This window comes from Dasypus novemcinctus, chromosome 10, assembly GCF_030445035.2.
Source record: "Dasypus novemcinctus isolate mDasNov1 chromosome 10, mDasNov1.1.hap2, whole genome shotgun sequence".
Taxonomy (NCBI): Eukaryota; Metazoa; Chordata; class Mammalia; order Cingulata; family Dasypodidae; genus Dasypus; species Dasypus novemcinctus.
In genome coordinates, this window is record NC_080682.1 from 87,985,480 (window position 1) to 87,996,373 (window position 10,894).

Below are 10,894 nucleotides of genomic sequence, written 5' to 3' on the forward strand. Positions count from 1 at the left end.
GATGCAATTCTCCTGCTTTCAGTTGTAGGCACTCTTGGCTCCCTGGTGTGGTGGTTGACCTTCTTCACCTCCATGTTAGCTGAGTGGGGTAAGTCCAATAAACCAGAGTGTAGGAGCTGCAAGTCTGTTGAGGCTCAGGGCCTGGCTATCTCATGGTCAGTCCAGAGATTCAGGTCCCCTGGGTATTCACTAAACCCCAATGCCAACTACAGATCTGGTAAATTTAAACGTTTTCGGAAAAGGCTGTTCACCCGCATCCTGTCCTATCCTTTTGAGATGTGCTCTATTTTTAGCCCAAGGGCCATTAAAGTCCATTATGCTGACCCAGACAACCTAGTTCCATTTTCTTATGTCACCTGGGTAGCCAGATGCTCATCCCTCTAACCATCACCCATTCATCTCCCAATTTGCTATGTTGTTTAAAAAACAGATGAAAATATAAATAACTTAAGCTATGCCCTCAAATCCTTAATTTATATTCCAATTTGCCCTAGGCCATAGAAAAAGGATCCCTGTTTTCTTCTCATAATTTAATCCATTTTATTGATACATATTAGTAAAGCACACAATTCCTCTGAGGTGTACAATCAATGGAATTTGCTATAATCACATAGTTGTGCATTCATTACTTCAGTCATTATTAGAATATTTTCATTATTTTAGTACTAATAATAGTAAACAAAAAAACAAAGAAACAAACAAGAAAATCCTCACCTCTCAATCTTTCTATGCTATCTCCACTGACATGGCTGCTGTTTCTAGTTATTCTATCCAAAATACATAATCATTGGCTTTTAGTATAATCAATATTGTACATTCATCATTTTAAAAATTCTAGAACAATTTCATTACTCCAAAAAGAAAGACTCCAAACCCCTCAGCATTCCTTCCTCAGATCTATGTATGACAACTAATCTTTCATCTTTATGAATGATTTATATTTACATTTCATATAAATGGAATCATACAGTGTGTTGTATTCTGTATCTGGTCTCCATCATTTAGTATAATTTTTTTGTGTCTGATAATAACATTGTGTAGTATTAACTTACATTTGTTCAGCTTGAGGAAAAGTGGTCTTATATATACAATTCTACCCATATTCATATTTCACATATTTATATTTCACATAATTATTTAATTCATAATAGCACAATCATACAGTATTTTCCTTTTGTGTCTGGCTTGCTTCAGTCAATGTAATGTCCTCCAGGTTCATCCGTGTTGTCATGTTTCACAGTTTCATTTCTTCTCACCACTGCATAATATTCCATCGTGTGTATACTCCACAATTTGTTTATCCATTCATACACTGATGGACATCTGGGTTGTTTCCAACTTTTGACTATCATGAATAATGCTGCTATGAACATCAGTGTGCAGATATCTATTCATGTTGCTGCTCTCAGTTCTTTTGGGTATATACTTAGCAATGGTATTGCAGGGACCCATGGCAAGTGTATATTCACCTTTGTTAGGAACTGCCAAACAGTCCTCCATACATTTCCACCAACAGTGAATATGAGTTCACACATCATTCTCTACATCCTCTCCAACATTTAGTTTTCTGACTTTTTAATAACAGCCAGACTAATAGGTATGAAATGATATCTCATTGTTTTTATTTATACTTCCCTAATCACTAGTGATGTTGAACATTTTTTCCAGGTGTTTCTTCACCCTTTGAATTTTTTGACAGTTTGTTTTCAAGTCTTTTGTCCATTTTTTAATTGGATACTTTGTCTTTTTATTGCTGAGTTGTATAGATCTCCTTATAGATCATGAATATTAAACCCTTATAAGATATATGATTACCAAATATTTTCTCTCATTGAGTTGGCTGCCTTTCATCCTTTTGACAAAGTCCTTTGAGGTGCAGAAGTTTTGAATTTTGAGGAGGTCCCATTTATCTATTTTTTCTTTTGTTGCTCTTGCTTCGGACATAAGGTGTGAGAAACAACCACCTATCACAAGATCTTAAAGATATTTTCCTACATTTTCGTCTAGGAGTCTTACGGTGTTTGCTTTTATACTTAAGTCCTTGATCTTTTTGAGTTAATTTTTGTATGAAGTGTGAGATAGGGGTCCTGTTTTTTGATATGGCTATCCAGTTCTCCCAGGACCATTTGTTGAAGAGACGGCTCTGGCCCAGCTGGGTGGGCTTAACAGCCTTGCCAAAAATTGCTTGACTGTAGATGTGAGGGTCAATTTCTGAGTTCTCAGTTCAGTTCCATTGGTCACTCTGTCTGTCCTTATGACAGTACCATGCTGTTTTCACCACTGAAGCTGGGTAATATGCATTAAAGTCAGGAAGTGAGAGTCCTCCAACTTCGTTCTACTTTTTAAAGACATTTTTTTGCTATTCAGGGTCCCGTAATCTTCCAAATAAATCTGATTATTGGCTTTTCATTTTCTGAAAAAAAGGCTGTTGGGATTTTTTTTTCTGTTCAGATTTTTATTGGAAGTGCATTGAATCTGTAAGCAGTTTTGGTAGAATTGACATCTTAATGATATTTAGTCTTCCAATCCATGAACATGGAATGTCCTCCCATTTATTTAAATCTTTTTCAGTTTCTTTTAGCAAAGCTTTGTAGTTTTCTGAATACAGGTCCTTTATATCCTTGGTTATTTCATTCCTGAACATTTTATTGTTTTTGTTGCTATTATTAATTGGGATTTTTTCTGATTTTCTCATCAGATTGCACATCCGTGGTGTATAGAAACACTATTGATTTTTACATATTAGCCTTGTGTCCTACCACTTTCCTGAACTTATTTATTAATTCTAGTAGTTTGTTTTGGATTTTTCAGGATTTTCTTGATATTGAATCATGTTATCAATGAATAAAGTTTTGCTTCTTCCTTGCCCATTCGGGTGCCCTTTGATTCTTTGTCTTATCTAATTGCTCTAGCCAGAATTTCTAGCACAATATTGAATAATGGTGACAGTGGGCCTTCCTGTCTTGTTCCTGATCTCAGTGGGGAAGCTTTCAGCCTTTCAACATTGAAAACAATACTAATTGTAGGTTTTTCATATATGCCCTTTACCATATTGAGAAAGCTTCTTTCTATTCCTATCTTTTGGAGGGCTTGTGGGTTTTTTTGCATCAATTGAAAAGATCGTGTGATTTTTCTTCTTCAATTTATCAATATGGTTTATTATACTAATTGATCTTCACACTTGCAAACCTGGGATAAAACCCACTTGACCATGGTGTATAATTCTTTTAATGTGTTTTGGATTCTGTTTGCAAGTATTTTGTTAAGGATTTTTCTGTCTATATTCATTAGAGTTATTTGTCTATAGTTTACTTTTTTTGTACTATCTTTATCTGGTTTTGGTATTAGGATGATGTTGTTATCATAGAATGAATTTGGAAGCATTCTTTCCTGTTCAATATTTGAGCAAGATCGGTATTAGTTCACCTTTGAATGATTGGTGAATTCACCTGTGAAGTCATCTGGTCCCAGGCTTTTAATCTTTGGGAGGTTTTTGATGATGGTTTCAATCTCTTCACTTGAGACTGATTTGTTGAGATTTTCTATTTCTTCTAAAGTCAGGGCAGGTGGTTCATGTGTCTTCAGGAGTTTGTCTGTCATCTTGTCTATATTTTCTAGTTTTTGGCATGTAGTTCTTCATAGTATCCTCTTATGATCACCCATGTCTACAGGGTCAGTGCTAATGTCCCCTTTCTCATTTCTGACTTTATTTATTTGTATGTTTTCTCTTTTTTTCTTTGTCATTCTAGCTAAGGGTTTGTCAATTTTGCTGATCTTCACAAAGAATCAACTTTTTGTTTTGTTGATTCTCTCTATTGTTTTTTTTATTCTCGAGATCATTGGTTTCTGCTCTGATCTTTACTATTTCTTCTCTTCACCTTGGTTGGGGATTATTTTGCTATTCTTTTTCTAGTTCTTCCAGGTGTGCAATTAGATCTTCAATTTTCACTCTTTCTTCCTTTTTAATGTAAGCATTAAAGGCTATAAATTTCCCTCTCAGCACTGCTTTTATAGTGTCCCTTAGATTTTGAGATGTTGTGTTCTCATTTTCATTCATCTCAAGATATTTGCTGAATTCTCTTGCAATTTCTTTTTGGCCGACTGCTTGTTTAAGAGTGTGTTGTTCAATCTCCATATATTTATGAATTTTTCATTTTTCTGTTATAATTGATTTCTGCTTTCATTCCATTATGATAATAGAAGGTGTTTTGTATAATTTCAATCTTTTTAAATTTATTGAGTGTTGTCTTGTGACCCAATGTATGGTCTACCTGGAGAAGGATCCATGAGCACTAGAAAAGAATGTTTATTCTTCCCTTCAGCTTTGCCAGTGTGTGCCTCATATATCTTGGGACACTGAGATTAGGTGCATAAATATTTAGAATAGTTATTTCTTCTTGTTGAATTGTCCCTTTTATTAATATATAATGACCTTCTTCATTCCTTATAACAGTTTTGCATTTAAAATCTATTTTGTCCAATATTGGTATTGCTACTCCAGCTCTTTTTTGGTTACTATTCATATGAAATATCTTTTTCCATCTTTTCACTTTTAGCCTGGTTGTGTTCTTATGTCTCAGGTGAATCTCTTCTAGACAATATGCAGATGGGTCATATGTTTTAATCCATTCTATCATTCTGTGTCTTTGATTGGTGAGGTCATGCCATTAACATTCAATGCTATAACTGTAAAGGCATTACTTACTTCATCCATTTTAACATTTGGCTTTCAATTGCTTTATTATACTATAGACTTTTTTTTTTTACCCTTTCTAATATTCTTCATTTCTACATTCTTCTCCAAATTTCTCGCCCTTGTTTTGCTTTCCGTTCAGTCTTGCAGCACTTCCTTTAGTATCTCTTGTAATTTTGGTCCTATGGTAATATATTCTGTCATGTTTTGTCAGATAAAGAATTTTTGGCTGGCAATTTTTCTCTTTCAGTACATTAATTACATCATACCTCTTTCTTCTCTCCTCCATGGTTTCTGATGAGAGGTCGGCACTTAATCTTATTAAGTTTTCCTTGGATGTGATTCTTTTGAAGCAGGCTAATAAGATAGGGAATTAATAGATGGGTCTGGAACCTGACAAGGAGTCTGCATGGACATCAAAAACCCAAGATGGCTGCTGGAGGAATCCCACTCCTGGGATTCTGCTACCTAGAACAAAGACTCCTTCCTGGGAACAAGGAAAAGCCTGGATATTCTCTAGGAACTTTATCATTGGGCCCTCACTAAGGAATTGATGGGTGGGATAATCAATCCAAAGAGCAAACAGCTGGAGCCCCCTCCCCTTCCATTAGAAAAGGGGAGGAATAATTAGCAATTTAAAAGCAAACTGCAAGGCTTGAGTGTGCTCTCTCACCTTACTCTTTTGCCTGTGGACCTGTCCTGCCCTTTGTATGCCACTGTCACCATTTTTCCTGTCACGTGACCACGCACGTTACCCTGGGAATTTATAATCTATAATGGGGAATCGTAGCTTGTAAATTAGCACTCTCCATCCCTTTTCATCCCCTTCCTCACTACCTAGGACCCCCTACTCTGTTATTTTCTGTTATTTTTTCCCATTTCTGTTCTCTACCTGAATAAATTACTGGCCTAACTCACTCGGTGTGCTTTTGAAATTCATTTTGGCAGCATAGAAAATAACTTACATAGAATATGGTAACACTTTGCTTTTCTTTTACTGCGTTCAACATCTTCTCTTTATATATGATATTTGTCAGTCTGAATACAATGTGTCTCAGGGTAGGTCAATTCATGTTTATTCTTTTGGGGGTGAGTGTCCTTCTTGGACATTGATATTTAACTCTTTTATAAGGATAGGGAATTTTCATTCATTATTTCCTCAATATTCTTTCTACCTCTTCCATTCTCTTCACCTCTGAGACACCAAAATGCATATTTTTTCCCATTTTGCATTGTCATTCAATTCCATGAAACCCTGTTCCATTTTGTCCATTCTCTTCTCTTTCTGTTCTCCTGTCTTTTCCAGTTCAGATGTTCCATCTTCAAAATCACTAATTCTGTCTTCAAGCAATTCAACTCTGGTCTTATGTGCCTCTAATGTATTTTTAATCTCATCCATCGTGTCTTTCATTCCCATTAGGTCAGTTACTTTCTTTGCAAACTTTCAAATTGTTCTTTATCTCTTTAGTCTTCTTAATATCATTTATCTCTTTAGTCAAATTTTCTTTCAATTCTTTAAAATGATTTATGAGAATAGTGTGATTATCTTATACATTGATTAATTGTCTCATATCCTAAATCTCTTCAAGATATTTGGCTTGTTCCTTTGGCTGGGCCATCTCTTCCTGTCTTCTAGTATGGCTCTTAATTTTTTGCTGATGTCTGGGCATCTGATATGTTGGTGAATTTATTCTGCTGGCCAATTTCCCTCGCTTGCCTATTGTTAATATTTTTTTCACAACTCTTTGATATTTGGTTCAATTTATTCTAAGTCTTTAAAATTAGCCAGCTTATGTTACCAAAAACTGTGCCCAGGTCTCTCTAATAGAGTACAGACTTTCTCTCAGGGTTTAGGTAAAAAGAGCTCTAAAAGCTGTCTCTGTCCATGTAAATTCCAGACCAGACAGCAAATGGTGCTTGTTGACGCACTTTTACACAGAGATGTATCTCTTTGGATATTCCTTTTTTTCATCTGACCAGAGCCAAGATTCAAAGTTGGCTCCCCAGACCCAATTCACTGAAGATAATCCCCTCTCCAGCTAACCCTCCCTTTTCCCTTATAACAGCTGACAAGGAGGAAAACATCTGGTCTCCTCTCAGTCAGCTTCAATGCACCATGGGTTTTATCAACCTTGAATATCCCCAGGGTGGGGGAGGGGAGTCTTCTGAAAGCTGGGAGAGTTAGCAACTCATGGTTTGTAGTTTTGGCTTCTTCCTCTCTCTGACCTTCAACCTCCTGGGAGTTGAGAAGCACTGTGCTGGTCTGCTGAAGCAAAGCAGGTCCTTCTGGCAGCTTTAGACTTTTTCTCTGCTGTTTTTGTGAGAGCACTGAGCTTTATCTGCTAACCAACACTAAGTTCCCACAATTCCCTTATCTTCCCATAATTTTAAACTCATGTCAAATAGAAGATAGAGGTGATATAGTCTTGGAAGATTCTACATATCTAGGGTTTAAAACCCTTAAAGATTAATCAAGATTGCAAAATGACAAAATTGGATTTATGTAAAGTCATCCCTACGGTAACCACAGAAATATCTATAAGAGGGATGTAATTTTTATCCCAAGAATTTTGACCCTTGATTGTACCTGCTAATTCTCCTCATTGTTATTTAATTCTCCAATAGGACTATGTCTTCCTTTGGTGGCATTTCCTCAAAACTGCTAAACAAGTTCAGGTTAGCAGAGTTGCTTCTCTATCACCTCCCTCCCCAAACTCTCCCTTCTGTTCATTTAGTTATTAACTATGGCGTAATAACATATTTGCAGTGTTCTTTGCATTGTCTCTCTTCTGTTCTCTCTTAGAATGCCATCTCCATTCAACTGGTGTCAATACAGGTTATTTTCAAGTTTCCTTATCTTCTTTTGAATCAGAAGGTCCGGCTTCCACCTATTTTCAACTCCTGAAACCCCTTCCCTGAGCCCTTCGGCTCTTTTGAAGATTTTCTTCACTGTTCAAAGGATACTTGGCTCTCCTCTGAGTACAATGATTTCTCTGCAGCTTCTCAAGGGATGAGTTTTCAAAACCACTCATACCTCTGGGTCTGATGGTGGATAGGGTCTTCTCTCTCCCCCATTGCCACTTAGATCAATCTCTCTCTCTCTCTCCTCCCTCAAAACACCCAGAGTGGAATTTTGTGTCACCAAGCTATACTATTCAATGCTTCTTTTCTTTCCTCCTACATTTGCAGTCATCCATTGACTTTTGCATCATCTTTCTTCATCCTAGAGTTTAATATTGTCATTTACCAATAACTGTAATCTCTCCATAACCTCAATTTTAAGTATCCCAAACAATAGTCTTCACCAGCAGTTCCTATCTATCCATCTCATTATCTCTAGGACACTAATTACAGAAAACCTTCAATTACCTTGGGGCCTACCACCATTTCTTTGATTTTACATGTCTCATATACTCACTTCAATATTGCCTAGCTAAATTTAATGACTATTTTACTCTGTACCTTGCATCTATTCTCAGATATTCTCAGACAGATCTACCTCCTCTGTTGCTCTGGAAAAAGACAGTCCCAGTTAAATTCAATTCCCCACCTACCAGGAACTCATAACCATTCAGCAGAATACAAGGATACATCAGTTACCTGGATTCTGGGCACTGAAGGTGGCTCATAATCATTTGCCCCACAGAATTGCTAGTACCTTATACTCTATTCTTTAGGTAAATTATTGGATTCCAAAACCTCTTTCAGGATTATATTTCTTATTAATAACTAAGGATTAGAGGTCTTATTAATATGTTAAGTTAATTTTATAAATCTTTTTAAGAATAATAAACTAAATATACTTTCACATATTCTACCCTCTTTAAGAAATGCAGGAAAAATTGGTGTCATATAAATATGTAATGATTTAGGAAAGAAAATACTTCTTGGCCATGGAGTCCAGCGTTTAGTTTTCCAGGTGATAAATACCACATTATGGGCTGGCTTAAACAATGAGAATTTATTGGCTCATGGATTTCAAGTTAGGGGAAGTCCAAACTTCAGCCGTCAGCAAGGTGACTCTTTGTTCCCAAATCTGTAACATTCTGGTGCTGGCTGCCAGTGATGCTTGGTGTTCCTTGGCTTATATCCATTTCTTGCATCACATGGCAATGTCCTCTCTTTTCTCTTCTTGGTTCAAATAACTTCATTTTCTGGCTTCTCCTTGTAACTATCCCTGACCCTGGCTTCTGATTTCTTCTCCTTAAAAGTCCTCCAGTATTCCAGAATAAGGCCCACCCTGTTTTAATTGGTCATGTTCAAAAGTCTTATTGATCCAGGGGTTCACACCACAGACATGTGGATTAAGATTGATCATATGCCTAAATTGTGGTACTTCACTCAATCTACCATATCCAGGAATATGGATTTTAGTCTCAGTGTAGTTGCCAGAAAGTCATTTGACCCAAAATTAGATACATAAAATTTTTATATCAGTTTCTAACTTTATAAAATAAGGAAGCTAGAGTGGACTATTTCTAGGGACTTCAGAAGTTGGGCATCCTGTGATCCCATGAGAAAGCTCCCACTCTCATATCTAACCCTAGAAGTCAGGTCCAAAAAAGAGGACCATGGAAAGAAACAGAATTCTCAAGTCCATTGTATGACCCTCTGCTGCTTATTAATGAGAAGAATTTAATGAAAATTCCTTAGCTGACACACACTATTCCTGTGGATTGTTTCAGAACCTTCCACTCTCTGACTAAACTAAGATTCCCAAAATAAGAGTTGCGTATGTTATATTTTTTAAAAAAGAAAGGTTTTTGAGAACTCCTGGCCCTATGTCAATGAACTTTATATTCTCAAGTCTTACATGAAGCATTGTGTGAGAAAGCATTTTGTGAAATCAAAAAAAGTACATATACATGTATATAATTTTTATTACATACCTATTGTAAAAGTAAGTAGACAAACCATAGTATTTTCTTCCATTAATATCCACTTAGATGGGGACTGAAAACCAAACACTTGTGACAGAGTTCATTATTTTGAGTTTAACAGAGGACACTACATTTTGTGACATTTTATTTATTCAATTTCTTAGAATCCTTGTGACCACCTTAATGGGCATTGTCAGCATAATCATGATAATCCAAAGGAGCTCTAAGCTTCACAACCCAATGCAACTTTTCCTTTGACATTTGGTCTTTGTAGACATTGGGGACTCCTCATCAGTCACACCTGTCATGCTCTTGGGCTTCTTCAGGGAAGGAACCTCTCTCCCTTTCTCTGGTTGTGTAGCCCAGCCCTGTTCTGTGGTCATGTTTGGGACAACTGAGTCCTTCCTCGATATTGGCGTGGTTTATGATCAGTATGGAACCATTTGGTCACCATAGCTCTACTGTATGCACATGTCCAGCAGAATCTGTATTCTCTTAGTGGGAACATCCTATAATGGTGGGTATTTGAATGCTTGGACATTTACTGGTTGTTTATTAAGACTGTCCTTCTGAGAGCCAAATAAACTCAATTACTGTTTCTTTGACTATTCACCACTTTTGGACCTTTCTTGTTCCCATTTTACTTTCAAAATACTTTCAGCTATCTCTTCTGGCTCCATCATTGTGTTTGTAACACTCTCTTATGTCTACATCCTTTCCTCAGTCCTGAAAATGCATTCCACAGAAGGGCAGCAAAAGGCCTTCTCCACCTGTATCCCCCACCTCGCTGCAATCACTCTGTTCTATGGGACCATTGCATTCACTTATCTGACGCCCAAGTCCAGTTACTCAATTGACCAGAACAAGGTGATGTCTGTGATCTACATTAGGGTGATTCCCACGTTGAACCCTCTCACCTACAGTTTGAGGAATAAGGAGGTTAAAGAGGCCATGAGAAAATGCATGGCTAGAACTCATTAGTGGTCCTGAACAAATCTGATTTAAATAATAAATACCATATATTGAGGATCTCTCCTGCAGATGAAAGAACATAATACTAAGTAAATTTTGGCTTATAATCACAATAATGTAGAGTCACAGGTTTCATTGCATTATTCTTAAGAAAATTTTCAGTGTGAAAAATAAATGTGGATTCACTAGGATAGGCACATAGAGGCCAAATATATATACTTTATGCCTTTTTCCTTTCACCATTTCTTGCATCTGTAAGTACAAATCTTTTCAAATACATTGTGCTCTTTGCATACAGTCTTTGGAATTACCATCACTGGAAGCATCTGAAACTCCTTGAAAGAGAAAT

General features: G+C 36.6%; 1 pseudogene; it reads left to right on the plus strand.

The window, feature by feature from the left end:
* Positions 1–9,639: 9,639 nt before the first annotated feature.
* Positions 9,640–10,554, plus strand: LOC105745843 (olfactory receptor 5p57-like; annotated as a pseudogene).
* Positions 10,555–10,894: the final 340 nt, after the last annotated feature.